Raw genomic sequence first — 16,398 nt, 5'->3', positions numbered from 1 at the left:
TTCATATTTATGTTTCATATTAAAACTCACAGAACTCGGGACCTGATCAAGACTAAGACAACCATTATTCAAGGTATTTTGAATAATATAAAGTTGCAAAAAATATGAATTGGAGGTGACATGAGTTGAACCAGAGAACTTCAATGTGGTATCATAAAAAGTTTGCAAAAATGTCGCAAATGCCCTAGCATTTTCCCAATCAATAGGTTGAGGAACAACAAAATGATTATGCCCATCCTCCCCCAATAGGTCAAAAGCTCTTTGGTACTTCTCAGCGGTGCTCAACATCAAATATGTAGAGTTTCATCTAGTTGAAATATCTAGACACACCATGTTCTTACATTTAATTTTTTCCCACTCTATACAATCTTTAAACTTTGACATCCTTTCCGGTGAAGAGCTCACATATCTCACTGCATTCTTTATATTAGTGTTGGGGAAAATATTATCCTCCTCGGTAGCCAAGCCCAACCCGAACACAAGGCCCATTGGGTCCACCCAACCGGGCCAGAGCGGTTCAATAAAATGTCATCCATCCAAGCCTGCCAAGATCATCAGGGCCTAACCTGTTCAACCAACCCGACTATCCAACCTAGATAGCCGACCCGGGTACCAATCAATACCAACGTCCGCGTATATCTGGGGAATACCCGAGATCTAAGGGACACGACGCACGACACGAAACTAGATCGTGCGCCCGGAGCTTCATCAATGTCATGTCGCCCGTATAAGATTGTGCGCTCGGGATAAGCGATTGTGGAACCTGAAATATTCGTACGCCCGAGGCCACGTCTTCTTCAACTACCGATTCCCGCATATACAGAAAATAATCTCAACTGCACCTCAATCTCTATAAATACCAAGGTCCTCTCAAATATTAAGGTACGCTAATTAATCTTCTTACTATTACTCTGAGCATTTACTCTAAAAAATTATACACTTACTTAAGCATCGGAACGGGATTGTCGGCACCCCCCCCCCCCCCCGCCGACGCAGTTTTTACTTGCAGGTTTAGAAGGAGCACCTCAACGAATTGCTGATCAACACATCACCTACCGGAATCTGTCTCAACAATTAGAAACACAGTCACTTAAGCCTTTCAAGCCTTCATTTACAACAAAGTTTAGAATATAAGCAGCATAATGCATGTGAATAAATTCTCCTCCCAAAACAGTATGACTCTTGTTCTTCATCCTCTTTCTCATATACTCAACCCCCACATTATTGGCCGAGACATTATCGATTGTAATAGTGAACACACTATCAATCCCCCACTGGGTCAATGCATTCTCTATCATTCTTCCAATAGTTTCATCCCTATGATTGGGAATTTGGTTAAACTTTAGTATTTTTTTTATGCATTGTCCAATCAGAATCTATGAAGCTAGCGGTAACATACATGTAGTTTATATTTTGCAGGGATGTCCATGTATCGGTAGTGATGCAAACCCTTTTACCGCTCAAAAAAACCCTAAACCTAAGCTTTTCTTCTTCATACAGTTTCAAGCAATTTTTTTGTAAACTAATACGACATGATACTTTGAACCTAGGTTCAATTCCATTTTTCAATTCCCTAAACCCATTACTTTCCACATGCCTAAAATGCAGCTCACTTTTGATGAAATAACGAACGATCAAATTTCTTATATTGTTTGAATCATACTTCATGAATCCCATTTGGTTACTACTATCACCTTCTACCAGTTTCTTGAATGACATTTGCAACAATGTTTGATTTTTGGGTAGTTTCGATTTCTTAAGTGGAGAGTTTGGGCAATTAGAGGTAAGGTGGGTCATCATGGGTGAAGTGTCGTTTCTCCTATAGTGACACCCTATCAACCTATTGCAATAATTGCACATAGCTTTAGGGTTCTCCTTGTTGATCAGTTCCACTTTTTTAAAGTGACTCCACACAATGGATTGATTCACATGTGGTTTTCCACATTGTGACTGTTGGGAAGGTGTGGGGCTTCCAACATTTGCAGTGGAAGGTGTTTTAGAATTATCCTCTACCATAACAAGGGTGGTTGCATCATTAAAAGTGTCCGCCATCTGTTATTAGATAAATAATAAAATTTATTTAACAACCAACAGGAAGAGGAATCACACTTCAAAAAAAAAAGAAATCTCAACTAAAATAAAAGGCTAAAAAATATAAATCTTCATTGATCTAATTGCAAAGTTGTGATAACAAATCAAAATTTGATTTTCTCTTCTGTACAGAATATTTAGAGTACGCCTGCTCTTCTTCCTAATAACAAATCAAAGTTCTTGTAGGCTGGTTTGGTTATAAGAAAATCAATAACTAATTAAATTGACAACAAATTTTAAATGTTCTATAAAACTCAACAAATACCAAATGTTCCCAGTAGTGTTAATACCCATCATAAACTTGGTTTGTCTTCGGGTGCATGCAAGAAGAGTTTTTTTTTTTCTTTAATTTGGTGCAAGATCGAATCTGTTTTCTATGATTACATTTTTGTTTTTATTATTTTTACTTCTCTAAAAAACATTTTTACTCAAAAATTTTTAAAAAAAAAAAATCAAAGAAGAAGGCAGACAACCAAACCAATTCAAAACACAAAAATGGACAACCAAAAATCAAACTATAACAAACAAACAAATCAAACTATGATTTTCAATGTTCGCCCTTTACTATAACCGTAAATGTGACGAAATCCAACTATAACAAATCAAACAAATCAAAGAAATAACAAAAATAGAAACCCAAAACACAGTCTAATGACAAAAGAAGAAAGAAAACTTACTGGCAAAGAGTGAGAGAGACAAAGAAACAACAATGGTGGAGCGTTGGAGCTTCTAGGCGGAGAGAGAGAGGCGGGCGAGTGGCGGTGTGTTGCGAGAAGGGAGAAATGAAGATGAGAAAGTCGAGAGGTTGAGGGCTTGAGGAGTGAGGAGTGAGTGAGGCGACATAGAGACTTGAGTGAGAGTTGAGAGAATGAGATGAGTCTTAGGGTTTTTTTGTTTATGCTTTAGGTTTAGTTTGAACTAAAACGGCGCCGTTTTGGTATTAAACACCAAAACGATATCGTTTTATATATAAATAATAATAATAATAATAATAATATATAAATAATAATAAAAGTGGTTAACTATTTTTAAGGCGGTTTTAACGGTTTTGCAGTTAGCAGGCAGTTATTTCACCCTTAGGGAGAGTTATTGGGATTGCAAATGCTTGAACTAGAAGATGATGCTCTCCGATTGTGTAGGTATTGGCGAATGAAGACAATAATTAATTAATGCTATAGATGTACAAGTGGGGCGGTTATTAACCGAAAAAAAACTGATCATCGCTAATAACTGCCAATAACCTAAAAAACTGAAAATAATCGCAACTGGGTACCCGATTACGGTTAATAGTTATAGCATTTTAAAAATCGGTTTATATATATATATAACGTAAATAATATTAGACCTACTTCATTTTGACCTAGTGATTCACTCTTCTCCACTCTTCACACTTCACAGCATGCAGTCGCCTCTTCCTTCTTCTCTTCTTCTTTCCTTCTTCTCTTCGATCCAAGCCCACGCCCACTCGCCCTGTAAAGGCCAAGAGTTTAAATAGGAAATTATGTAATTGATAAATGATGTTTATTAAATTGATGAGATTAATAACTATATTCTGGGTGATAATATTTATATTATCAAATAAAATAAGTCTAAGGTAAAATGGTAGAAATAGAATAATAATTATTATAGTAGGTCCTAATTGAATAAATAATTAATTAAATGGATAGTGAGCAATTAACATAAATGTGGGGTCATGTGTTAATTATTAAAAGACGGGATTTTAACATTGTTGGGTCCTACTGTAATTTATACAAGCTGGGGGTTTTAAAATAAAATAAATCTCCCCCTTGACACGTGTCGTTACTTGGTTGGCTGTTCATGATTTCATCATCTTCTCACAGCCACTCACATTGTGCCACGTGTCCTCACCATATCTCTTTCATTTTCTTTTCTTTTTCTTTCTCTCCATCTCCTCTCCGTCACTCAACGCACGCACCCGCCTTGTTTCCTCTCCCCCTCTCGACCACTCTTTCCCTTTCATCTCTTTTTCCTCTCCTCCGCACTGTCTCCCTTCCATTCCCTTTCCTTTTCTCTTTGGCTCACGCACCACGAGAGATCGAGAGAGAGCTTCTAAGGGAGAGATCCGACCGAGGGACCAAAACTGTGATGCTGAGACCCAGCCCGACTCCCTCTTCCATTTCCTCTTCTTTCTTTCCCCTTCTCCTTTGTTTTCTCACACAGCTCTTCCCCCTTTTACATTCTCTTCTGTCACGCACACACCTAGCCGAGCGATGAACCAAGAGAGATGGAGAGTCAGACCGTGAGACAGAGAGGATTCACACAGTGATGGAGAATGAGATGTTGTTCGTCCATGAGTAAAAGGAGAAGGAATATGGAATTTCGGCCATGGGGAAAAACCACGAAAGATCAGGTAAAACACTTATCCTCTAGTTTTTGGGTTTTGATTACTGGTTGATTTATGTTGGATTCGATGATTTTTATTTAAGATTTTGTGTTGATGGCCGAATGGGTGTGGTTTTCTGGTGTTTTGGTTGGATAGATTTTATGGGTTGATTTATTGTGTGAGTAGTGAAATTCTGGATTGGTCATTGGTGGATAAACCGTATGAGAATGTGATATTTGTTTGGGTTGTTTTGCGATTTAATTATTCTTCTGTTTTGGGTTTCAATTAGTTGGTGTTTTGTTGGGTTGTGTTGATGATTTGAGAATATGGGTTATTTTAGGACTTAAAGTTATGATTTTTAGGGGTTCATGGCTGAATAGGTGAATATTATTTGTGTAGCTGTTGGTTTTGGATTTACATTAATAGAGTTTTTTTATTGTGATTGTGATGAGTTGAAGTGGATACCAATTAGAAAGTGATTTCATGGGTTGTTGTTTGGATTGGTGTTTTAGGGTTAATGTTAATCGAAAAAAGATTTTTGGGGGTATTTTAGTGAAATCCGAATTTAAGTGTTTGCTTGTTATTGAGATTTTGATTTAGTTTTTGAGGGGTTTCAGTTTTGGAAAGTTTGTAAAGGATTTTTGAGTTTATTTGGGTTAGGTCGATTATGAATTGGTGTAAAGCCTTTTAGATATAGTTATGTGATTGTGTGGAGTTTTGGTTCTTTGACTTTCATTGAATGTTGATGAATTGATATTGGACATTGGTGGATTGGTTAAGCTATGGAATTTTGGAATGTTGGAATTTTGGTTAAGGCTTCCATGGGTAAACCAACTGGTTGTTTCTCTTGGGGTCTTTGACTTTCGATAGTTTATTTGAGTGTTTTGATTATGTTTTGAGGCCTTCATTTAGTAGGAAGTTATATATGAATTTATATTTGATTGATTTGGAGGACTTTACCTTGATTTGGGTATGTGGTCGTTGGAGGATATAAATTGCTAATTATTTGATAGATTGTTGATGGTGGTGATGTGATGGATGATTTGATGATGTTTTCTTGAGTCTTGTTGGTGGAGCTTGGTTGAGGATGTGTTCCGGTTAATGTGTTTGAAATGGTTGAATTTGTTAGATTGGTTGGGTGTTGGTGATAACCATGAGAGTTTGTTTTCATAGTAAGATTTATGAGCATGCATTAGGCTTTGGTGAAAAATTAGATAAAGAATAAAGTGTTGAAGAGGATAGTTAAAAATGGAAATGTCATGGAATTTATAGTTTAATCCAATTAGGTCCATAACCTATTAAATTAATTAAGTTATATAACCTAAACTACTTGAATAGTTATAAACTAGTAAGAGTAAAAGTATTAAATGAGGTGGTTAAAATGAGAATGTCGTAGAATCGTAAATAACTTAAAATAACTTTAACATAACAAATATAAGTTAATAATAATAATAGTAGGTCAACAAAATAGTGAATATATTTAGGGTTAATAAACATGATAAAAAGGAATCGAGAAACAATAAACCTAATAATAGCCTAAGGTATCTAGCTAGCTTTAGAAGCGGGTAACGCGGCGTGTGAGCACGCGGGTAGTTTACGTGTCATAGAGTATAGAGTTTAATAGCAAAGTCTAACGTTACAACTGTTTGCAAGATCGTGTCCGAATTTGAGACTTTAATTGGTTCTTCAATGTAGAGTCCAAGTAATTAGAACACGGGGAAAATGTTGAAGTTATGAGTCCAACGCAGCCAATGTGATATTCTACTCACTGAGAATTATTATTTTCATATATAATGGTTTGTAAAATATATATTGTTTTACAAATCTCGAACCAACTGTATGTTGAATATATCTGTTTTTGATGAATTGAGTACTTTTGAGTATATTGAAATTATGATGATGTTTTGAAGTATGAATATGATATGTGGAGTTTGAATGAATGCTGTGTCTGTATAATTTGGTTGAGAATTTTGTAAACTATGATTTTAGTGGAACATGAATGTAATTTTACAGTGAGTATAAAATTGGGAACATGATGCATTGCGTGCTTAACGGCACAACATGGTTACTTGCGTGCTTAATTGCACAACTTTGAGTGAACGGACTCTATGTAATGTGAGTGAACAGACTCTATATTAATGCGGGTGAAATGACCCTATGTTAATGTGAGTGCATGGACTCTTATGTTACTCGAGCCACGGCTCATGGTACTCGCATATGCGTACATATATTGTGATGTGATGGAATGTGTTGCATGTCTTATATATAATAGTTTTGCTAAACGTATTAGTTGCATGATTTAAAGGCATTGAACTTTAATATACTTAGATTTCTACACTACTGGATTGGGTAATGTAAGTGTCTTGCAGTAGGTAGGTGGAATGTTATTTGTTATTCAGTCAAATCGTGCTTGCATATAGAGTTCCACTCTAGTGTTGGCATGATCATCTGTTGTTCAAAGGCACGAAGCTGTAATGCACTCGACACGAAGTTACTTACATTTGGCAACGCTGTATCTTTGTATTGCTGAGTAAGATGCAATTGATTTGTGCTTTGATGTACTTAGATGTTTACGCTACTGGATTGGGTAATGTAAGTGTCCTGCGGTAGGTAGGTGGAATGTCATTTTTTTCTTCAGCAAAGTTGTACTTGCATATAGAGTTCCACTCTAGTACTGGCATGATCAGCTGTTGTTCAAAGGCACGAAGTTGTAATGCATTCTACACGAAGTTACTCACATTTGGCAACGCTGGGTCTTTGTACATTTGAGCCACCAAATACAAAAGTATTATAGTATGTGAGAATGTATGTAGTTGCTTCCAATGTGAGATGACTGTAACTTCTATATATGTTTACAGTTACATAGTATGCTTTAAATGTTTTCTATTAGTTGGTGTTTGCTATATCAGCTATGGGGGTTTTCAAACAAAAGTTTATAAATTGGTAGCTGTTATAGTGCACGCGAGACTAAAAAGGAAAAGTTGGTTCTTTGCGAAAACTCAGTTAGTTTATTATTACTGAGGTCTCGGTATTATGTACTGAGACGGTGAACTCACCGTTTCATCTATACGAATGTGACAAACCCCCACAACCGTATAAATGATGTTCCTTTGGCTACAGGTACTCCGATTGTAGTTGTTGGTGTTGTAGATAGGTACTTGGGATGTTATTGCTGAAGCTTGCCGCGACAGTCATAATTGCTGAACTACGGGTGTCCACTGTCTTATAGGTTTTGTTTATAACTTGTGACGCTTGTGCCACTTGTTGTTGTATAAGCCGTTTATGTTATGTATTTAATTTGAGGAAATATTTATTCAGATAGTTATTTAATGACTATTTGTTGTAATTATTTGTAATAGAGGATTATAATGTGATTTCCGCTATTAGGTTTATGTTTTCCGCTGCACAGTAGATAGATGTTATACTCTGATTTACCAGGTACATATTATGGGGTATGTATCATATGTTGGCTTTACGACATATCGTCGTGCCATTGTGAAGATCCGTTTATATTTTAAGAGATTAATGTTTATGCAAATGATCTGTATAAAAAATAAATAAATAAAACGGGTCATCACACACCCAATGCCACGCCGATGATGCCCAGTGCAGCAGTGCCCAAGCCCTCGCCGACAACGTCCAATGCCCGCGTGAAAAGGTTCTCTCGGTCAGTTTGCAGATTTGTTTATAGATTTGTTTGCGGTTTTTGTAGGGGAAATAGTTACAGATTTCGATTAGTATTTTTGAAAATTTTGTGAGTAGGTTTTATGTGATTTTACTTTAGCATTGTCTCTTTGTATTTTTCTTTAGCAGTGCAGCTCTGTTCCAGTGGACAACTAGCCTAGTTCGTCTACCATATTTGCGGCAAGTATTTTCTGGTAATTTTTATATCTAAATTCTTAACTTATTGAATTGAGATTATTGAGAATCCCTTGTTTTGGGTTATAATTTGCTGTAATCTTTTTTGTTTGTTTCTTCATTTTGTCTGAACACAACGAATGATTCTTCGTAATTTTCACAGAAACTAAAACCTCTATTTAAAAAAAAATAAAAATGAAAAGATTCAATAAAATATGAAAATCGGTTATTCGGATGACTGGAGGTCAGTAAAAAAACGCAACTGATTGGTTATTGAAATGAGAAAAATTGGATGAGGAAAATTTTGACATTTGGCATCGAAATATCCGATTTGTCCTAATATTAAGAATACAATGAATGACTTTGTCCAAGTGAACTTATTTGTTCTTAAGAGAAAACGCTTCATTCGCTAGCTTATGAATACTCTATTTACCTCCCTTTCGGACACGATTCATAAACTATTAAACATAAGTCTGGTAACATCAATCAATTAGCAGACAATTAAGGGTGTACAACTAGTTGCGGTTGTCGTTGCTTGATCATAACCACAATCGGGCACCCGATTATTCTCTCAAATCAGTAATAAAGTTTTTTGAAGTCATACCACTACAAAAAATGCGCAAGGAATATTACACACACATAGAGGAAAAAAAAAAAAAAACCGGTGTTAATCTAAGTTCAAGAAAAAACAATTATTAACATGTCATGAGAAAAACTTCGCTAAGCTTCCTAATCATCTTCCGTGCCGCAAGTATCAAATTATTAATTATTAACTTAACTTCTTTTGCACAAAATTATGTATGGACGGAAAAATAATTCAACTCAACCACACCCCCACTTATTCAATATAATCTAGGCATAATCAACTCAATCAAAATTATAGAGGCACGGGGGCGGAGCCAGCCCCCCCCCCCCCCACTTGGGGGGGCCAAATTGAAAAAAAAAGTTTTGGGGAGGCCAAAATTAAAAAAAATAACAAAATTTGAGGTAAAATTTTAATTTTTTTAATTTTTTTTTTTTGAGAGAACCTTGGAGCTTGGGGGGGCCTGTATGCCTCTTTACGCCCATCAAATATATGTATACTGAAACTGTATGCATTTAAATATCAACTTGCGGCAAGTGGTTAGGCTTATGGGTGAAAAGGCGGCCGATGGAATTTAATAATTGCCACAACAACCGCTTCAAGCTGTTAGAGGTTATTTAACCTACAATCGCTAACCGATTTTACTAAGTTGAGCCTATTTTGAGTGTTGGGCAGTGTTTTGGGGCTCACTTTACATGTTTTTGGGCCTTTTTTCAATTTCAAGGTTTGTATTTTTGCCCAATAAGCTGCACTTCTCAAGCTTTGTTTTGGTTTTTCTTTTTCTTTTTTTTAAGGAAAAAAAAAAAGCTCATAATATAGAAAGCAATATGATCTATCAAAACAACATTGATCTTGTTTAATCACAAACATATATCGTAAATTCTTAAAATTGCAATCTTTCTTATATGAAACCCATTTTTAACACATTTTTTTTTATCTAAAAAATTCACACCCAACCAACAAACATAGCTAGAAAAATAAATAGCAAAACATGAAATTCATCTCAACCCTAGTGAGGCTGTGGGTATTGGAGCCAATTGGACTTGGGTTCTCTCTATCTCCATCTCCGCACTCTCTCTCTCCCCTCTCGCCGGAAATCAGATTTTTTTTATTCGTTTGCTTCCTCGTCTACGGCCCCCTCTTCCTCTCTTCTTTCTTCTTTTTTTTTTCCTCTTCGGTTTCTATTTTTCTCTTCTCCCTCCCAGTTTCTCCTGATTCTCCTCCCTTCACTTTCTTGTTCTTCCTTTCTGGGTGAAACAGAGAGAGCGAGAGATTGAGAGGGAGATTAACAGAGAGAGATCGAGAGGGAGAGGGAGAGAGATACACGAAGAGAGACGGGAAGAGAGATCTGGAGAGGGAGAGATCAGACCCCGAGAGTGAACCCGTGAGGCCGGAGGACCGAACAGAGGGACCCGATCCTTCCTGGGGTCCGGTCAACGGTGGGTCGTCGGAGGGCGCGGATTCCGGAGACTTTCGTGTAGGATTTTCCCGGTGAGAACAGAGGCAATTTCCGGTGGATTTTCTGTATTGAGCGGATATTCCCCTATGTAAGTGATTCTTGTAATTTCTATTTGATTTATTGTTGATTTGCTTGGTTTACCCAGTTGCTATGATTCACATTTGAATGGGTTTTGGGTGGGTTCGGTTAGATGGTGCTCTAGTCGCGTGTGTGGTGTTTGCCCGTGTCCCCTGTTTCGGCCGGTTGTGCGTAGAGATGTTGGGTCTTCTGTTTCGGCCGGTTGTGCGTGTGTGGACGGCCGGCGAGAGGGGGGAGAGAGAGAGTACCGGAGACGGAGATTTCTTGGGGCTGTAGATGTTTCTTCTCCGGTCAGGGGATGGGTGTGCAGACGCTGAGAAGAGGAGAAGAAAAATTAAAATACCGATGAAAAAGAAGAAGAGAAGCAAGGGAGCGCCGACGCTGAGAAGAGGAGAAGAATGCGTGTAAGTGGAAATCTGATGTGGCTCTTGCCACGTCGGGCTGTAAAAAGATGGGAGTAGGGGATCGGTGTAAGTGTAGCATTCCTCCTAGTTTTTAAAACAAAACCCTACCCAATTCATCTCATTTGTTTTGCTTTTTATTTCAACGTCACAGCCGCGCGCACACAAAACACAGTCACCACAAACCCCTAGGGTTACACAGTGGCGGCCGCCACCAACGCAACCCGTCGCCGCGGTGGTCTCCCAAGGCCACCGCTCTTCCTCATGCAGCAGCCCGGACACCGTTCGCTCCTCTTCATGCGGCAGTACAGCCACCGCTTGCCACGGCACCCCACCTCTTTTCTTTTTCTTCGCCGCCACACAATGGTGCGTCTTCATTTGTGACGCCGCTGGAATCGTGGTGCGGCGTCACAGTGACACCGCACGAAGAGCAGATTCTGCGGCGGCAACAGATGCCGCCGCTCCTACCCATGGTAGAAATTACTGTTTCTATATTCAACATATGCAATAACGGTGAATAACCGTTTCGCATACCAAACATAACCCTAGTGGACTCCGCACGAATTTCATAAGCCGTGCACAATATTTTGGGTTGAATTACTTTTTCTATTATGATTTATCATGTTTAGCTTTGATTTATTATTTCAAGTGCTTTGGATATGATGGTGAAAAAGTAAAAGGTATGAGCAGGAAGATTATGTTGGCAGTGACAATGTGTGAAGTTTGGGGGAAAGGAAGAGGGCCCTCGTCCTTGTTTTAGTTATAGCATTGCGACTTTCGCAACCTCTTCTATAGCAATTAGCCGTGCTTAGGCGTGGCAACGGGTTGTATGAAAAGGCGTGGGGTTGCATTCTAGTATTGAATGCCAACCTAGACTTCTCCTGACATTAAAGCATGTATCCCCATACTTTGAACATCTGTCAGCTGCCAATGTGCTTCCTGCATTGATCACTACCTTCATGCTGATCCTCCCACTGTTTTATGTTTCTTAGCTCTGTCTCTTTATGTTTCTCTGCCAGAACAATTTTTCCCCTGTCAAAGGATTACTTGAGTTTTATAAATGTGGTATTTGATCAACTTTTTGTTTTCCCTTGATGAGATTTTGTGAGAGCATGCAGATGATCATGTGTGTGTGTGCCTGCATGCATGTAGATATTCATATTTGTATCGATTTCTCTCAGCCCTGGAGCTTTGTTTCATTGGTCATGAAAGCTAAATCTATAAAGAAGCCAAGACCACCAGAGAAGTCCAAGCAAACCCAAGACCCAGAGAAGTCATGTTGTCGATTGTAAAGGTAGTTGTATTGTTTTGTTGGGCGTTGATTACTCATTGGTTCTCTGTCATATAATGAATTGGAATATGTAAATATGACCAAAGTTGCCTTCGACCATTAGGAAAAAAAATGTATTTCTTCGTTGAGTCACTCAACTTTGCTTCAGTGGCTTGGTAAAATATCATTGTTGCTTATATTAGATCTTTAATGGAGCATCTATCTACTGTTGATCCTTGATGGTTTTGAATTGCAGAGACGTGAGCCATGGCAGGGGTGACTTTGTGACAACCCATGATTAATTCTATCAAATGAGTCGCGAATAGAAATGTTAGAATATAAATTGAATAATTAAATTCATCGCTACTTTAAGCTCAAGTTTTTGAGATAAATGATAATTTAACATGGTACGAGAGCAAACATCACGTGTTTAAACTTTGTTTTTGTTATTCACCGTCCATTTTCATTAAACATTTTATATGTTTGGTCTCACTTATTAAAGTGGGGGGTTTGAGCTAACACGAAATGAGAAATGCTAGAATATAAATTAAATGATTAAATTCACTATCTTCTATAAGCTGAACTTAGTTAATCAAGAATGTGGAGAGTTCCACAGAGGTTATTTTAGTTATGTTTTTTCATATTTTATATCTTTGGACAGTGGCTTTTTTGTTCTCATTGTTGATTAGCTTTGCTAATTTTCTTGTTTGTTTTTCTATTCATAGTTAGATATTTCCTTTTGAATACTCTCAGTGTACTTAGAGGCGTCTTACGATTTTAATAAAACTAAATTTACTCATAAAAAAAAATAATAATAATAACAGAAAAATTCTAATTTCCTTCTTTCCTGGTAGCAATCTGGCTTGGAGTATAATTGTGGGATGTTAGCTTCTGGTGTCACAACACATTGGATTAAATTCTAATCTTATTTATTTATTTTGAACAAAGAGTACATGCTTTCATTAAGAACCTAAAGGGCAATTACAGCGTTAAGGAAATACAAAGATTCCCTAATCATAAAATCAGAATAATTTCTGATTTATGAGCAAACTACCTAAAAACATTTAAAGATTACAAGAACATACATTGGAAGCCACTATAATCAAATAAGAATCACTACTAAAAATAAAAGATGACTGATTTACGCTATAAAGTGAAAAAAATTCAATAATATCCGAACATCTATTAGGCAGCTTGCAGATCTAATTAAATAGCACAACATCCGACAATAGATTTGGCATCAACAGAGCATGTGAAGAGGAAACTCACAGCCAGAAAAACGCCCCACAAGAAAGCACTAGTTCGTCCGAAAACCGCCATCAGACGTGGTAGTGGAAGGTGGGAGAGTGGGGCGTGGCCATCACGCGCCAGGGATCTATGCCATGCATCGATGCGTAGGGGCGATGGGGGACACGTTGGGGGACTCGAAGGACGTCGGTGAATCCCAATGGTGAGGCCTGTGTTGTACAATAATGGAGAGAGAAACGTAGATCTAGATCCCAAGATTTCGACCCAAACAACCATTCTAAAAATCACACAAAACACAGTGACTTGCCCTCACCACTGAGCTCACCGGTTAGCCCCAGCACCTGAAAATCTTTGCTTGCACAAAGAAACAATAAAAAAAACCAAAGAAACAACCAACAACCTCTATCGGTTCAAACACCGGGAAGAATAAAAACTCTAATAGCCTTAAAGGCTTGGAGAAAAAGACCATCCACCCCTGAAAACAAGCCAAGGGGGAAGAAAAGCCATCCCCTAAAGGCTAAGGGGAGACACCAGCACCCGGAGGGGAAGGCGTGAAGCCTCTCCCCCCCTCCCGCGCAGGGCGAAAACCAAGACTACAACGTAAAATGTATAACAAGTGTTGTGATTCTATTATTATTTTTGATATCAACCTTGGAGGTTATATTTTATTTTTATTTTTATTTTTTAAAGAATTTTGGGGAGGGGGTTATTTTGATCTTGCAATGCATAGCAACTTCAATTATGAAGAAAAATAGAGTAAAATCAAAATTTTGACCGTTGAAAAATTACAGTACATATGTTATAATTTTTTTTTTTTTTTTACCGCACCTGACCTAAATCCCTTCAATAACCTATATTGACTTCTGCTAGCAGTGGTGAAAACGCGGGGGATGGCCGGTTGATGCTGATGAGGTACAAGACTAAAGGAGAAAGGTATTCAAAAAAAAAGCTCACCATTAACTCAGTGTGTTTGGTCCCAATCAGGATGATGAATTGTCTTAGCGATTGGGACTTATTTATTGGGTTTTCCACAAATTACAGTGATTTGATTGGCTTGGTTCGACCAATGTTGTCTTCCCATTTTCAAATCTTGATTCAATAATGCAGCACAATTTTTGTAATTGATCAGCCATTACGTGGCATACACTCTAAAGACACTATCCATGGACAAAAATGGTTGGACTTGAGAGATGTCCAAAAACAACCTTTTTTTAATCCAACCTAAAATGTCTCTTCCTTTTTTTCTCTTCTACAAATTTAGTATAAGAGAAAAAGACACAACATAATACCGCCCCACTTATTTTGTTAAGTGGCCACTGCTTGACTGAACGTTTAAATTTGTCTACTTTTTATTTAAATATTTTAGGTGCAATTGATTGCAAAATTATTGAGATTAAAATATCCTAAAAGTTGATTAATCTATTAAGAGAAACCGTGTTGCAAGAGGCTCAAATAATGCTCCCCAAGAACGCGCTCTAATACCATTGTTCATTAATTAAAGGGAAATTAGGTTACCATTTCATTCAATTTTCGCGCTTTTTTGATATTGGGACTCCAAATTTCAATATTAACACCTCACAATTTAAATTTAATCTTATAATTTTCTTAATTAATTTACTTTGATGTTAGATTCAATGTAATTTTCTTAATTAAAGTTAATATAAATTGATACTTTGCCAAATGATTAATAGAGTAGATAATATTTTGATGTCTTTATTATAATGCATATTTGGAGAGTTCGTTTGAACGAATCTTGAAAATTAGGCACACATGCGGTGGCTACTATGAACTTCTAGCGGTCAAACGGTGGCTAACCACTATGACTGTCTAGTTCAAACAGAGGCGACCATCACTGTGGAGTGTAAACTGCAATAAATTTTGTTATTTTATTTATAGATAACACTTCAATTTTTTATTTTTTATTTTTTTATAATTCAAACAAACAAAAAAATTTCAAAATTTTACCAAATTAATTTTCTTTTTTTACCACCCCACATACAACCCTTTTTTTCAAACTTAGCCCCATCAAAACAATTCTCAATTTTCTTTTCTAATTTTTTTTTTTTTCAAAAACCAAAACACTAACAAAAACTTGACCAAACCGAAAGTCTCTTTCCAACTTCTTTCATAGAAAATACAAAAGCTAGGGCTGATTCCATTTTCATCAGCATTGTTTTTTTTTTTTTTTTTTTTTTTTTTTTTTTTTTTTTCTGGGTTCTGAGTATGTTTTCTTGAGATTGGTGTAAAATTGTGAGCCACATAAATAATGAAGAATTTTGGTTGAAAAAGAAACTGGTAGAGAAGCGTGACACGCAAGGACAGAATTCATCAAAATTTGATCAGCTAAATTAGCACACTCAACGTAATTCTCAGTGTTTTCTCCAAAGAAATAATTTTTATTCAATTTCTGTAAGAAACAATTTAATTTTGTGCAGATGACTTAACTAATCGTATATGTATTATTAGTCAGTCTGAGATTATTGGATATAGCCGGGGGAGCCAAAGACCTGAGGGCTGAGAGGTCTGTGTCAAGTTATCAACTACACGTACATCATACTCAGCGAATGCGGTGGTGGGTTATCAACTACACGTACTACACGCACCCACATGTTCCACGACTAAACGTATAATTCCTTGAGATTACTCTGAGTTTGTTTAAGTTGATGTTAGCAATTTTTTTATCTCGTAAATTTGATATAAATTAAATTTAAAATTAATATGTTAAGTTTTGTATAATTGGATTTGATCAAGTTGGGTGACCTGAATTAACTTGTTTAATAAATAAGTTAATTTTGAATCAACTCGCTTAACTCGTAGGTGACTTGTATAAATTAATTTTCTTTGTAGTTAAAAAACAAAATCCTAAAAAGGCTAAAATTCATATAAATTCATTTTTTTTATTTAAATTCATATATAAATTGAAATGAACCTGTATATTAAACGGGCTATGAGTTTTATGCACGTCGTGTTGTGTTACCTGCTAATACAAATGTATTGTATTAAGGTTGAAGAGTTTGACCCGTTTAACTGAATAAGTAATATTCGGGTTGGCCGTGATGCGACCCG

The 16,398-nt window shown here is 36.8% G+C and overlaps 1 long non-coding RNA gene across 1 annotated transcript; it reads left to right on the top strand.

Moving 5' to 3' along the window:
- Positions 1–9,867: 9,867 nt before the first annotated feature.
- On the top strand, positions 9,868–12,537 carry LOC133864523 (uncharacterized). Its single transcript, XR_009899522.1, has 3 exons — positions 9,868–10,423; positions 11,996–12,108; positions 12,341–12,537. It is a non-coding gene; the product is annotated as an uncharacterized LOC133864523 (long non-coding RNA).
- The last annotated feature ends 3,861 nt before the right edge of the window (positions 12,538–16,398 follow it).

The sequence above is a fragment of the Alnus glutinosa genome, chromosome 3 (genome assembly GCF_958979055.1).
Source record: "Alnus glutinosa chromosome 3, dhAlnGlut1.1, whole genome shotgun sequence".
Taxonomy (NCBI): domain Eukaryota; kingdom Viridiplantae; phylum Streptophyta; class Magnoliopsida; order Fagales; family Betulaceae; genus Alnus; species Alnus glutinosa.
This window is presented reverse-complemented; position numbering and strand designations above follow the sequence as displayed.